Below are 13,213 nucleotides of genomic sequence, written 5' to 3' on the forward strand. Positions count from 1 at the left end.
GAATAAATTGATCCATCAAATGTATACAGGGCGTCATTTCGTTGGCAGCTTTTATAACAGATATTTCAGCGTTTTTAATTCCAACGTCGCGTCTCTTTTTTTTTTCCTTTTTTTTTTTTTTTTTCTTTTTTTGCCATTTCTTTTTCGCGTAGCTCGAAGCGGAACGATCCGGGGGATTAATAGCACGGTAGTAGCGAGCCACGACATTTAAATGCGGCATAAAAATTCACCTGCTGCTGTGCCACATTCAGTGATTGCAACATGTATTCATAAGCTCGTCTCGAATTGTGAAACTTGCAGATTAATAAGGAAGGCATTTAAACTCGTTCTCGTGAAATCGTCAAATCACCGATGTACATATATATATATATATAATTCCGATCCGTGGCAGATACTTGGAAATACATACCCTTGGAAAGAGTGCACTGTTCCAATTTTCCCGAGTGCAAAATTTTTCATTAGAGAAATGGCGGATAAATCGGACGAAGTTTCCCCGATAAGAGGATCATAACACATGGTTGAACATCCATTTCGACGACGAAACTTCAGTAGATTCGGAAATAGACAGAGAAATTTTTCAACGGGTTTTTGAATTATTCGATATTCGAGTTGTAACAATATTTCGACTTGTATCTCATCTCCCAGTGAGAGAATAGAAAGGGAGGAAAGGCGTTAATGTTTAATCTCGCTTTGTGAAATTTTTACGATGCCAAGCTTCTTCTCCAACGATCGTGCTCCAAAATGAATTGGCGGGGCGCAAGAGTGTTGAACAAAGGCGATTAAGCGTTGCATAAGAATGCAGCACGGCGCATAATAATCTTGGACGATCCTTCATTGCGGTAATAAATGTCTCACGGGGCGTCGACCTCGATGATGGTCTCGTCCATGGTCGAAGAAAACGTTTTCGTTGTGCAAAATTACAAATTGCATCCGTAATTTGTCGAATTAATAAATGATGGAAATGGATCGAAAATTTTTATATTCTTTTTTTTATATTTAAATTTATCTCATAGATTATGATAGGAAATAATGTAAAAAATTATCTCTACGGAGTACTTTTAAAATTTCCTTTTAAACGGAATTTAATTTCAAAACGATTTAATTTGAACTGCAGGAACAATTCCAGAGAAGTATTTAACGCGAGATAATAAATTAGATAATGTCGTAAACCAAGAACAGTAGTCGCGAGGAGAGAGAGAGAGAGCAAAGCTCTGATTTATAACTCGTGCTTTTTTGCTACCTTTCTCTTCCTCTCAACGATTTACAGACTATAGCCTGGTTTAAACCAAGTCGTATAGAAGTCACCGAAGGTGTATCCTGACCTCCTTACTTAAAATATCTTATCTAGTATTTCAAAACTGTACGTGAAAACGTAAAGGTTTTATTTTTCTTTTTATAACTTTGTTTTTTCTTTATGAACAAATAATAGAGTTGATTTTTAGAAAAATTTCTAAAAACTACATAAATCTTTCTAATTTCATTCAGAAATTAAAGGAAGTTAAAATGGAACTTAAAACATTTTAAAAAAAGAAGAATGATATCTCTTCTCAATTTTTCATCACTTGTCTTTCGCAAAATTTTCAATGAATCCACGAAAAATATTAAAAAAAAAATTATACAATTCGCTTGTAATAATAATCTTACAAAGCAGTTCTAAAAATAGTATTATCCCTTTCATTATTAATCTCTTAAAAACCACACAAAATTTCAACATATACATAAAATTTATTACATTTTTTATTACAAAACGAAATGATATATATTCTCAAGATATTAATCGAAAAAATAAAAGCACATCATCTTCCATTAAATTTCCCTCAAAATCTCTCTACCAATAACGCCTCTTTTCAATCCGCCCTCGAGGAGCTCCACGTCCCGATAGATCGGCTTTAAATCCGCGCGTTTTATTCGCGGCCACGCTGTACAGAAAGAGAGAGAGATCCTGATGCAACCAGGTGCAGCCCTCGGGCAACGATTCCTTTATCGGCCAGCTTTTTCATCAGAATTACAAACAATCGGTCCCGAGTATGCTTTTTAATCCGACCCAATAAAACAATCGACCACCCCTCGAGATCTTTTCCACCCCTTTTTCTTTTGCCTTCCTCGCGACTGCAGTGTCTTCAAGTCGATGAGGTCGGAGAAAAATCCTCCTTCTTCTCCTCCTCCTCCTCCTCCTAGTTTCAACCCTCTTCGACCGCCCGCTATCCACGATTCTTCTCGTTCTTTCTTCTCTCGCCCTCTTCCTCGCCCTCGTTGCCCCACAGGGGCCAACTGGGAGCGATGCTCGACCTTCGTCCCTTTTTAAAACAATCGTGCCTCGTAAACAACGTCATTCCCAGCTCTTTGTTTCGGCCAGCCATCTTGCCGCTTCAGGGATAGGGAACGACTAGGGAACTCTTCTCCCGGTGAACGTTCCTCTCTAGCTTGCGATTATTTTTACTGGGATGATGCTTCGAATAATGCGTCCCTGGCGAGGTTGTTTCTGGACGAAAAGGGTCCGTTCTTTCTCTTCGTAGCTGGTGATTTTTGGTCGACGGGAGGAGAGTAATTACGTTTGATGGCAGATTTGTTGGAATAGTTATTATTCTTTTTTTTTGGTTAAATAAAACAGAATTTCGGTGTTTTGTGGAATTTTGAAAATATTGAATTAGCGGCCAAATAATCTCGTTTATATATATTTATAAATTTTTCGCGAGAGAATTTTTTGAGGTTATGAAATCCTAACCTAACAACTTTCCGTTGTTGGAACACGTTAGTGGTTTCAATATCAAACTAAATGATATTAAAACGAATGTTATAATAAAAATTCGATACAGTTTTCAATCGTTGTAAAAAGAAATCACGTGCGTAATTAAAACGTCGACACGTTCAATTATTGGGATAAAATTCGGAACGAAACGTACGCTCGATACGTAACCAATTTTCGTCAGATTTTCGGCCAACTTCTTATTCCACGAGTTTCCAGGAATTTCGAAGGACGTCAGATACAGAATGCGCGGGTACTCGTAGAAGAGTATTTGGACTTGACAGACGAGGCTCCTTCTGACGCTACTTGCCAGTAGTACGATTTTCGTCCCCGCAATCCATTTCGTTGTGGAAGCTTTCCAGCATCCATCCACCGCCTCCTCCTTCCTTGTAACCCAGGAGCCGGCGTAAAAAGCCACGAAATCCTATAAACCTGGAAAGAGTAGGCGGTGGAATGAAAAGCTCTTAGCATGTCGGCATCCGTTACAATCCAGCGTTATCTGGCGGACGGCAAATGGAGCTGGACGATTTAAGAGGGCCGAGTGAAAACGTAATTATTTGTTGCGATACGTCGTCTGCTGTAGCTGAAGATGGAAAAAAGGTTGAGAGTAGAGATTGCAATTACTGTGAAACAACGTCGACATGTTGCGTGTGAGTAGATTTAATGAAAACTTTTGATTTTGATTTTTTTTTTTTGTAAAAAAATATGAGCTGTCGCGATTAAATTGTTTCTTGGTTATTTGACTGTATTTTTGTTTTATTTATAGGGAAATATATAATACTTGTTATTCGATGTGTTTAAACTTTTATTAATATTACTTTTAATTGAAGGAATACGACGAAAATTGGTTACGTATCGAAAAATTCCAAAATAGGTTTAAAAATTATTCGTATTTTTCACGAAGAATGAAAGGATAAAATTAATTCCGATTATTTTGTTCCATTGTTCCATTTCAATCATTTGATTTGGAAAAATTTATATTATATTCATATCTTTTGTATGGAAATTATCGCGATATGATTAAATCAGTTTCTTCAAATCAATACAAAGAAAAAAAGAAATCGAATCAATTTTATCCTAATATAATCTATATATATTATAACGTATTGAAATAGTTATTGTTCCATTTAAATATCGTATTCCATATATTGATAACAATGTTCGATATTCATAACTTTGTGAAAAATCTACATTATGAATCTACATTAAGAATTTCGCAAAAACTTGTTGCAATATATATATGAAAATATTTGGAATTAATGTGTTCGAGAATAATAACATCATAAGTAATATCGAGCCGGTGACGCGACGACGGTTGAAAACGGACGAGGAGGCGTTAAGTCGAAGGGTGAGGAAGCGAGAATCGAGGGTGGAAAGCGAGCGATAATGGCGGTTATAGGGGCGGAGTGCCTCTGAGATCCCACTTTCGAAGACACGACGACGCGGCGAGTGACGAGAAGGCACGAAGACGCGAAAACGCCCGATGAATGCTTAAACGCCCTCCCCCCTAAAAAAGAACTGCGCGGGACGAAAACGCTTTTGATCCCCGGAAGCGCCCCTCCTCTTCCACGCCAACGCGAAAAATAAGAAACGATTTTTCGTCGTTAACGCGGATTTCGTCACGCGACGCGTTAATGCCCCCTCGTTACCGCGTAATTTTAACGCAACGTTCGAGAATAATTTCGAGAATAATTTCTCTTGTCGCGTGGATCTAGTTTGAAATTTTTATGCGAAACGTTCGAATTCAATGAAGAAAAATATTGGAGACTTTATCATACCGCTGTTTCGATATTATCTTATGTATAAAACTTGAACAATCATTTAACGATGTTTCTGATGAATCGTTACGAAATTTTTAAGTTAATCGTACCACTATCGATGTATCGTGTAATAAAAATACCAAAAATGCAGTTATCAAGAATACCAACCCTTATCGTCAACTTTCGAAAATACCTCGTCTCATAACGCGATAAAAAGAAATTCAGAGATAAAATTTCTGAATCCAAAGCATTACGAGGGATGCAATTTTTTAAATAAGAAATAATATTCACAGGGGGAACGATGCTTGGTAATTCCCTTCGGTAATAAATTTAATTCCAGGGGCATTTTCACGAATGCCAAAGAGACTCGAGGAACTCTGACGACGACGGTTGGAAGAGGGACGAGCCGTGGAAAGGGGTGGTTGAATAGCGAGTAAGGCGCCAGGAGAACAACAAACCGCCATGAGACCGCGATGCCTGACTCCCCCCCGTTCTAATAGCACCACTCAAGATGCAATATCGTTGCATGAATATTATATGGCATCCGCACGACCATCATCCTGCCAGATACTCGATCTTTACAACCGTCTCAGAGGGTAGAGTAGTAGTCTCGCGGTGCGGTCCACGTAGCCTGGTTGCGCAAAGACGAAATATACGTGTTTCCACCTCGGTTCTCTCGCCGCACAGACCCCTCCTCCACGTGTAGACCCCACGTTTCTACGTGTGTAGAAGGGTACCAGAGACTCCACTTAGCTCGAAAAGCTATGATTATTTCAAGGTGCACTCACAAAAATTGGCTGGCCTGGCGCGCAGTGGCTTGTCCGCCTTCAAGGGGATCGTTTGCCGCGCCACCCCTTTTCGGTGGCGTGTTGCGCCTTTTCCAAACGTCGCTCTTGAAAGCAGCAGACCGTCCTTTGATGCCAGATCGCCAGCAACTTGGCTAGAAAACAGCTCCTCTCTTCGGAGATTTTGTCTTTGAATTTGAATCGATGGATCGACTGGTTCGAGTGCTTGATCGTGAAAATTGCAGTATTTTTTTTCTTTTCCATAAGTACAATGATAAGTACGAAATTTGATTTGACGAACAGTTCGCTTTTTTTAACACAATATTTTATTCTTTGTAGGTATTGCGGTTTAATTGTGATTCGTGTAACGTCGTATTAAATTGATTTTATATTTCATGAGCAAAATTATATACCTTTCGTTGAATTAATCGAATAATCTTTAGATGAACGGATCTCTCTTTAAAAAATTGCTGAAACGAATTCAAAATCCTTTGCAGCGTTTAAAATTTATCTGTCACGTATTTATTAATTTTTTTAAAAATTTGTAGGAATTTTAGGTATTATCGTATAAAAGTTAGAAATTGATCCAAACACTTTTTGTTTTCTTGTTCCATTCGCGCTGAGATGTACCAGTTTCATGTGATTACCAGCTATTCCATGGAACAGGGCCGGTCCACGTTTTAAATTACGCTGGATGACGCACCTGTCACCGGTCTAGCTAATTTGGATTTTCAAAAGCTTCATGAAAATCTACCCTCGGCCAGGATGTCACGCTGTAACGCACGTGTGTCGCGTTACACGCCTGAAATGTCGGCGAGGAAATTTCGTCCACCGTGCACGCCTCGTCTCATGGGTGCAACGTATTCAATTAATTGTTAACATGATTCACGATCGTGCAGAGATAGAAGTTGTGCAGGGGAGAAGTGTATTTTGGCTAGTTTCGCTGGTATAATGTTCGCCCTTAAAATCAGACGTTGAACTATTCGTGGAAATTCGATCAACTTTAACGAATATTTTCAAAAATTTCGTTTTTAATTTCTTACTGTTTCAGGTATTATATATTTAATTAATATTATCATCACTTTGCTTTTGATTATAATCAATATGGAAAAGAATATTTGAAATCATTTTTTCTAATAATAATTCTAATTATATCAAACTTTTTGTTAATTAATTGGAAGTTAATGTTACAAATATCGATGGCAATTTTAATTAATTAATAGATTTTGCCTGAAAATATTCCCTCTTCAGTTTTAAGATTTAATTATGACAGTTTAAATAATAATTTTTTATCAACTTCAATAATAACTTTAATATGAAATTTATTTTAAACAGATTAGTAGAGTATAGATTTTTATTAAATTATTAGACTAAATTTATTAAGAACTTTTCGATTCTTTTCTAGAATAATCTATAAATAATTTTTACAGATTTTACTTATGTTTAATTCAACCAGGAGACGTAGTGGTGATTTAGTTTGTAATTAATAAAACGTCGTCACCTGGTCGTGAAAGGCGGTAAGTCTTCTTGTCTGATGTTTTCACGTGGCGATGCTTCCTAGAGGATCTCTCTCTCTCTCTCTCTTATGTAACGAATGAAGTCAGTCGAAAGGGATTTTTGTCGAAATTCGTCTTGATCAATGTTATCTTTGCAAGCTTAATATCTGATGATACTCGAATAATTCTAACTCTCTCTCGTTTGAATTGGATGAAGGATTTGAAGCCAAAAAAGCAGGTGGAATCGAATTTGAATAAGATAGAAACGTGTCGAGTGTGAAACATTAACGAGAAGTAAATACGGGAAGAGGCAGTGGTAGATCGATGAATAAATAATTAAATGCGCGTATGTAGATGCGCTCATGATTCACATCCAAGATTTAAACACCTGGCGAAACACAGACACATGAATTTTAATTTCTTACAAATTAGAAATATCTCTTACTTGTCATCGAAAAATATATTTTTTTCCGTTTTTATCAAAGAAAGAAAGATACAAAACTCGTAATTAAAACTAAAGTATACATCATCAGTGTCCTGAAAGTTTGATAAAGTTTAACGAGAGTTTTTAACGGAGTTTTAATCAAATCTTTAGTAACGTTTAACAAAGTATTATCAGAGTTTACATTACGAAATTACATTAAGACTTGTGAAATTTAATATGTACGAAGGATAAAAGAGATTATTTCGTTAAATTGAAATTAAATCCCCTAAAGTATACATCAAAAAATTACACGACTTCTGGAAATCATCTCCAATTTATTGTATCTCCATCCTCTTTTTATAAAACTATAAATATTTTTACTTTAATAAAATATTCAGAAGTAAAATTCCTCACACTGTATCTGTCTTTCGAACGATCAATCGATCGATTTATTTCCTCCATCTCGAGGAATAAAATAACTTCGCTTCAATTTGTTTAAAGAACTGCATCGAAAGGATCGAGGACATAGATTTGATCGGTTCGATCTTCGAATCGATGGTAAGGGAAATGCGTCGGTCGGTCAATTTTCGACGGGGTTTTCGGAAAACTGCATAAAATAACATGTAGCCCGAAACGCATTGTTAACTTCACTGGCAAAATACGTGTCTGGAACTCTGACGCGTTTACAGGGCAAACAATTTTAAATTGCCTCACACGCGCCGGAACGTGTACGTAGTTTTCATGATCGTTTACACAACGTATAAAGTTTTATTGCATCACGCAGTTTTTCACGAAAATACGGGATAGGGATGTGTAATTTCGCCCGGCCGCCCGCTTATTTCTCTCCAGCCAGTGCACGATAATATTAAGTTACTTAACGAAATTTATTCCGCTCAACAAATAAAATCTTCGCCCCGCGTTCAATTGTTGTCCGTTTATTTCATTTTTGCGACGGGATTAATGGATCCCCGGAAACACGCGGGGAATGAATGACAAGTCGTTTCGTCGAGTATGAAGCGAAATTTAAAGAGAGAAACTTTTCTACTCTTCTGCTCGAATTGTAACCATAAATTTCTGTTTCTTCATGGGCAATAATTTTCGAGTAAGTGAAATTTAATACGTCGATATATAAGTTTGAGAAATCTCGTTAACATAAACTTTCAACTATTCTATTAAATATTATTATTTGTATTTCCAAAAAATACGGATAAAAAGTACTTATATTCTTATATAAATTTTTTAAGCATACGTTCGATCAACCCGATATTTAAAAATCGGGAAAAATTCTAAAATTCAACGATCAATAATTTTCCATGGTTAAAAATAAAGAAATTAGAAACTATATTCGATAATTAAATATATATCGAGAATTCCACTAGATTCCACACTGCTATCAAAACATCAACAAAAAGAGGAGGAAACAAAATCTTCAAGAACCATAAAAAAAAAAAGAGAGAGAGAGAGAGAAGGAAAATAATCGCGAGAAAAAACTATACACCCTTGTACCATTCTCCTCCGATTTTCCGGTGAGAAACCTCCTCGCAAAACGAGGCGTAGTATTCTCGAGCGAAAAAGCTCGAGAGGGAGGAAGAGGGACAGGAATTTTTTTTCATAATTTGCAAGCACCCTCGGTTTATGCAGGATAGCTTCACGGCTCTGTTCTCGCCTCATTAACTGCGAATCAGCGGAACATAATACCGAGCCGACAGAGAGAGAGACAGAGAGAGAGAGAAAGAGAGAGAGGGGCGGATGGAAAAAAAGAAGCTTTCCAAGGGGGATGGACAGGACGAGGGAGGAGGAGGAGGAGGAGGAGGAGCATGGAAAAAGAAGAGGACGGGACAAGCGCGGGACAGAGAGGAGCGACAGGAGGGGGGGGAAAGAGGAGAATTTTCGGGACACGGAGTTATCAGGTGTGAGGGACTTGGAGGAGGTAATAGCCTGTGAAGGGAAGGGGGCGTAGATTGTAAAATCGATGAGGTTCTTTCGAGTCTGGCGCGAGCCAGGTTCATCGAGGTTTCTTTCGAGGCCATCGAAATCGAGGGATCGCTTCGTTTTTTCGCCAGCTTAAAACACGACAAATTTCCTCGTGGAACCGATCTTCTCGTCTACTTGGAAGAAAGAAGAACTCGAGGGGTGGGGGAAGTTGTTTCGCGCGTGCTGCGAAACGAGAGACGGATCTACAGATGGGAATAAACTCGGTTTAGAAGAATCGATCAAGTTTAGATCAGGGATGTTGATCATTTCTGTGTCAGAGTATAATCGATCAATTAACTGATACATTTTTGGGTTACAGGGAGGATGTTGTACGAATGGAGTACGAAGATGGTCCAGTGAATTGGATTTTTTTTGTACTGAATAAAGAATCAATTGGTTGTTGATCGAAATCCATTTTTGGATTATTGGTGAATATTCACGGGAGGGGAATTTTTTTTTAAGCTTAAGACAGGTTATTCTGAGAGAAATGTTATAATTCATCTTTTTAAAATTTATGGATTTATGTAACTAATTTTCTTTTTTTTTTTTCAGCCAATCTTTCGATTCCTTCACTTGTTTTTCAAATTGTATGTGAAATATCTAAGAAGATTAAGTATCTAAGAATCGTTAAGTAAGAAAAATTGCATTTTCTCGAAGTATCATTGCGTTAAATTGGTGTTTCAAAGGTGTACCAATTTTTTTCCTTTCAGTTTAACGTTCGTCAAGATAAATGTTTGCCCGGGATAAATGATGAATTTCGAAAGAAAAATAATGGACGGTACGGATCGGTTTCAAGCACGATGCACGAAATAATTAAAAGTTTCAATCCGTTCGAGTGTACAGTCGATGAATCCTTTCAGATTTATCGCGATTTAATCCGATGCAGCTGCTCGCTGTTCCTTCGTTGTCGCAGCTTTTGTTTCCCTTTTTCTCCTTTCTTTTTCTCTCTTTCTCTTTCTTTCTCTCTCTTTCTCTCCCTCCCTCGTTATTTCATCGTGCTTCACGTAAAACCAGGTGAACAATTCATAACGAGATTCTCGTAATGATAATTACGAAGTCGTGATGCCAGTGAGACGAAATTCATTCTCGCGTAATGGATTACTATCGTTAAGTACTTTTCATCTAGATTTACGTAAAACTTCTCCCTCGTTGAATTGTGTTGTAGGCACTTTTCAGATTAATGGAATCCAGAAAAGGTTGTAAAATTTATAAGCTTCGAGTAATTTACATTTAAGGATACTTTTAATTGAACAAAAAAAAAAAAAAAAAAAAAGAAAGGAAAAGTAAGATTCGATTTCATCGTGAAAGAATTCATTTCATTCTTGTTGTTGTAATAATTATCTCTTCTGTACGTAATCCTTTAATAACAATGAGATACTTAAACAATGCGTGAAACGATGATATAGTTGCATCGTTCTTACCGAGTTATCGTTCTTCTCGTTCTTCCTTGTTTCAATAGTTATTTGTTCGAGCAAAAATGGTTTTCGTACTTTCCATTTATCGTTGCTGGATCTCATGGATATTGAATCGAGTTTGAAATTGGAAGGAATATTTTTTACGTTTATTTAAAAAAGAAAAATAATTTGATCGTTGAACCGTGAAAAGTGTAAAAAAGATTTTGATAAATTCGCGTATATCTAAGGAAATGATGGATCCTTTTAAACAATGGATATTTTTATTCCCTTTCCTCGTCAATTCGAAACAAGAAAGAAAATTAAGAATAAATTGTTTCCAATTTATCGCTTTATTTGTTTCGAAACGTCACGAAAATTTCACGGATGAAATGTTACAAATGAATAAAATTCATTTCGTTTCAAGTTCGGCACGTTTCCTCATCGGTAACTCTTGTCGCTCCATTCGAAGACTAAAAAAGAACTCGAATAAATTGTTTAATTTTATTATCAAAGAAAGAAATGCCACGCTTTGACGAAAATTTATTCATCACGAAGCATTCCATCAATCAACATTTCATCCCTTTCTCATCGTCAGTGGCTCTTTTCATTGCAGAAGATATATAAAAAGAAAAAAAGAAAGAAATGTTTTAATTTTATTATTAAAGGAAGGAACGTCACGCTTCGATAAAAATTTATGTATCGAAAAAAAAATTTATGTGCTAAGGGAGTGTTCATTTCCTTTAAAACTTGCAAGATGAGGAAGATTGGAAACAATAAGTCAAAACGAAAGAAGATTTCATCAGATAAAAATTTACGAGAAAATTAAAAAACCAATTGAATTTATTTAAGATAAAAATTATTCAAAGTAATAACCTCAAAATACCAAGAATGAAAAATCCTTTAATTTCATCACTATTTTATTGAAAAACGATGAAAATTCCATGTACAAAATAAAAAAGAAATTGAAAGTACTGAATCAAAATCTATCCTTTTTCCTCATCGATATCTCTTTCCCTTGCATTTACTTCCACGAATTCCCATTTGGGAATTTAAGAACAAGAAGCTTTGCAAGAGAATCCTTGCCCCACTCTCCGACCTTCTATCCATACAATTGTTTCTGAATTTCGAATTTTCAAGTTGAACCGTCGCATCATCCTCCGCATTTCACGAAAGAAAAATAAAATGGAACTTTTATCCCCGCGGAATTACATCTCGTTTCGTCGAGAAACAATTCCAGATTAATGCCGCGCGATTCCCATTAATGAAAAACGTAACATCGTCGATATACGAATTAAAGAAAATTCCACAAATGGACCGATGACATCGTTGTTAAATTTCAAAAAAAAAACATCGATTGAAATTTTAGTTATCCGCTTTCACTTTTGCGTCAAAGCGCCAAAGCGTCGGCTCGGCGTGGACGAATTGTCGGTGTGCGTGTGATCGATTTCAGAATCGAGAAATCGAAATTCGAATCGATCGATCGACAATGGGATCGAGGATCGGCGCATGATGGCGCGCAACACAGTGGTTATAATAAATTTACCCTCGATACCACCCGTCCATGGAGGGAAAGGATACGAGATATTCATATTTATTTATGAGGAATGTACGCGACCCTATTGATTTTTCGACGTTAACGCCGCCGCCTCGTTATTCGAGCGCGCCCCCTTTCAGCTTTTCACGCGATTCCACCGACGAACAAAGCGGGCCTAGCCGGCAAAAGTCCAAAATGCGTGATGATCAATTTCATGGCCGTGGACCATGATTCAAATACGAAATTAGCGAATGGTGGGGAGGATTTTTGCACGTCGAAGTGATAAAAATAAATCAATTTTGATTCTTCGTGTAACAATGGAAATGAGACTTGTCCTTGGACTTTTGAAATCGGGACTTGATGAACGAAGAAAAATTAAAAGATCGTGTTGGAAGATCGTATTAAAAGAGGTTTGGTTATGATTAACTTATGCTACTTGTGATTATGGTAAATGATTGTATTTGCTTGAGTATATATATGTTTTATGCTCATTTAAAAATTCTTTTTCTAGTTTATCTTAGTCCAGTTATCAGTCAAATTACTTTTCTGATCGTATTTATGTTTCTTGTGTGATGTAAAGTTTCTTATTATATTTTTTTACTATTTGTTTTTTTATTAATTGATTTATATTCATTGATATAGTTATTTGCCTGAATTCATTCTTCTCTATTTTAAGATTCTTTACTTTTAGATTGGATAGAATTTTAACTATTGCAGTAAATTTTGTTTATATTTTCCTCGATATAAAAATAATTTAATCCCGGTTTTATAAAAGATTGCGGATAATTTCGTTCGATTTTTAAATAAATTCGATGCAAAATTTTAGTGGAATTGAAAGCATCTGAGGAGAACAAATAACGATGGAAAATTCATTTCAATATTTGTTAAAATAAATTCCAGGTATCGCGAAGTTATGGATTATTGGAACAAAGTTCCAATTTCAATCACCTTTCGTATCTATATTTTTGAATATCAATTAAAATATATATTGTTATGATTATTTATATGTTACAAATCATCAAAGAATGATGGAGTTACAAGTTTTTCTTTTTTTTTTAAAGCTGCATCAATGCTCAATACCACGATGGATGACCACTTGA

At 36.3% G+C, this 13,213-nt stretch overlaps 1 protein-coding gene across 1 annotated transcript in view; it reads left to right on the forward strand.

Moving 5' to 3' along the window:
* LOC122710570 overlaps positions 1-13,213 on the forward strand; it is a gene marked incomplete at its 3' end in the record, with an annotated part of 118,221 nt that overhangs the window by 53,573 nt on the left and 51,435 nt on the right. The gene's annotated exons all lie outside the window — the stretch shown is intronic.

This window comes from Apis laboriosa, unplaced genomic scaffold, assembly GCF_014066325.1.
Source record: "Apis laboriosa isolate Shangri-la unplaced genomic scaffold, ASM1406632v1 scaffold108_cov151, whole genome shotgun sequence".
NCBI classification, from domain to species: Eukaryota; Metazoa; Arthropoda; class Insecta; order Hymenoptera; family Apidae; genus Apis; species Apis laboriosa.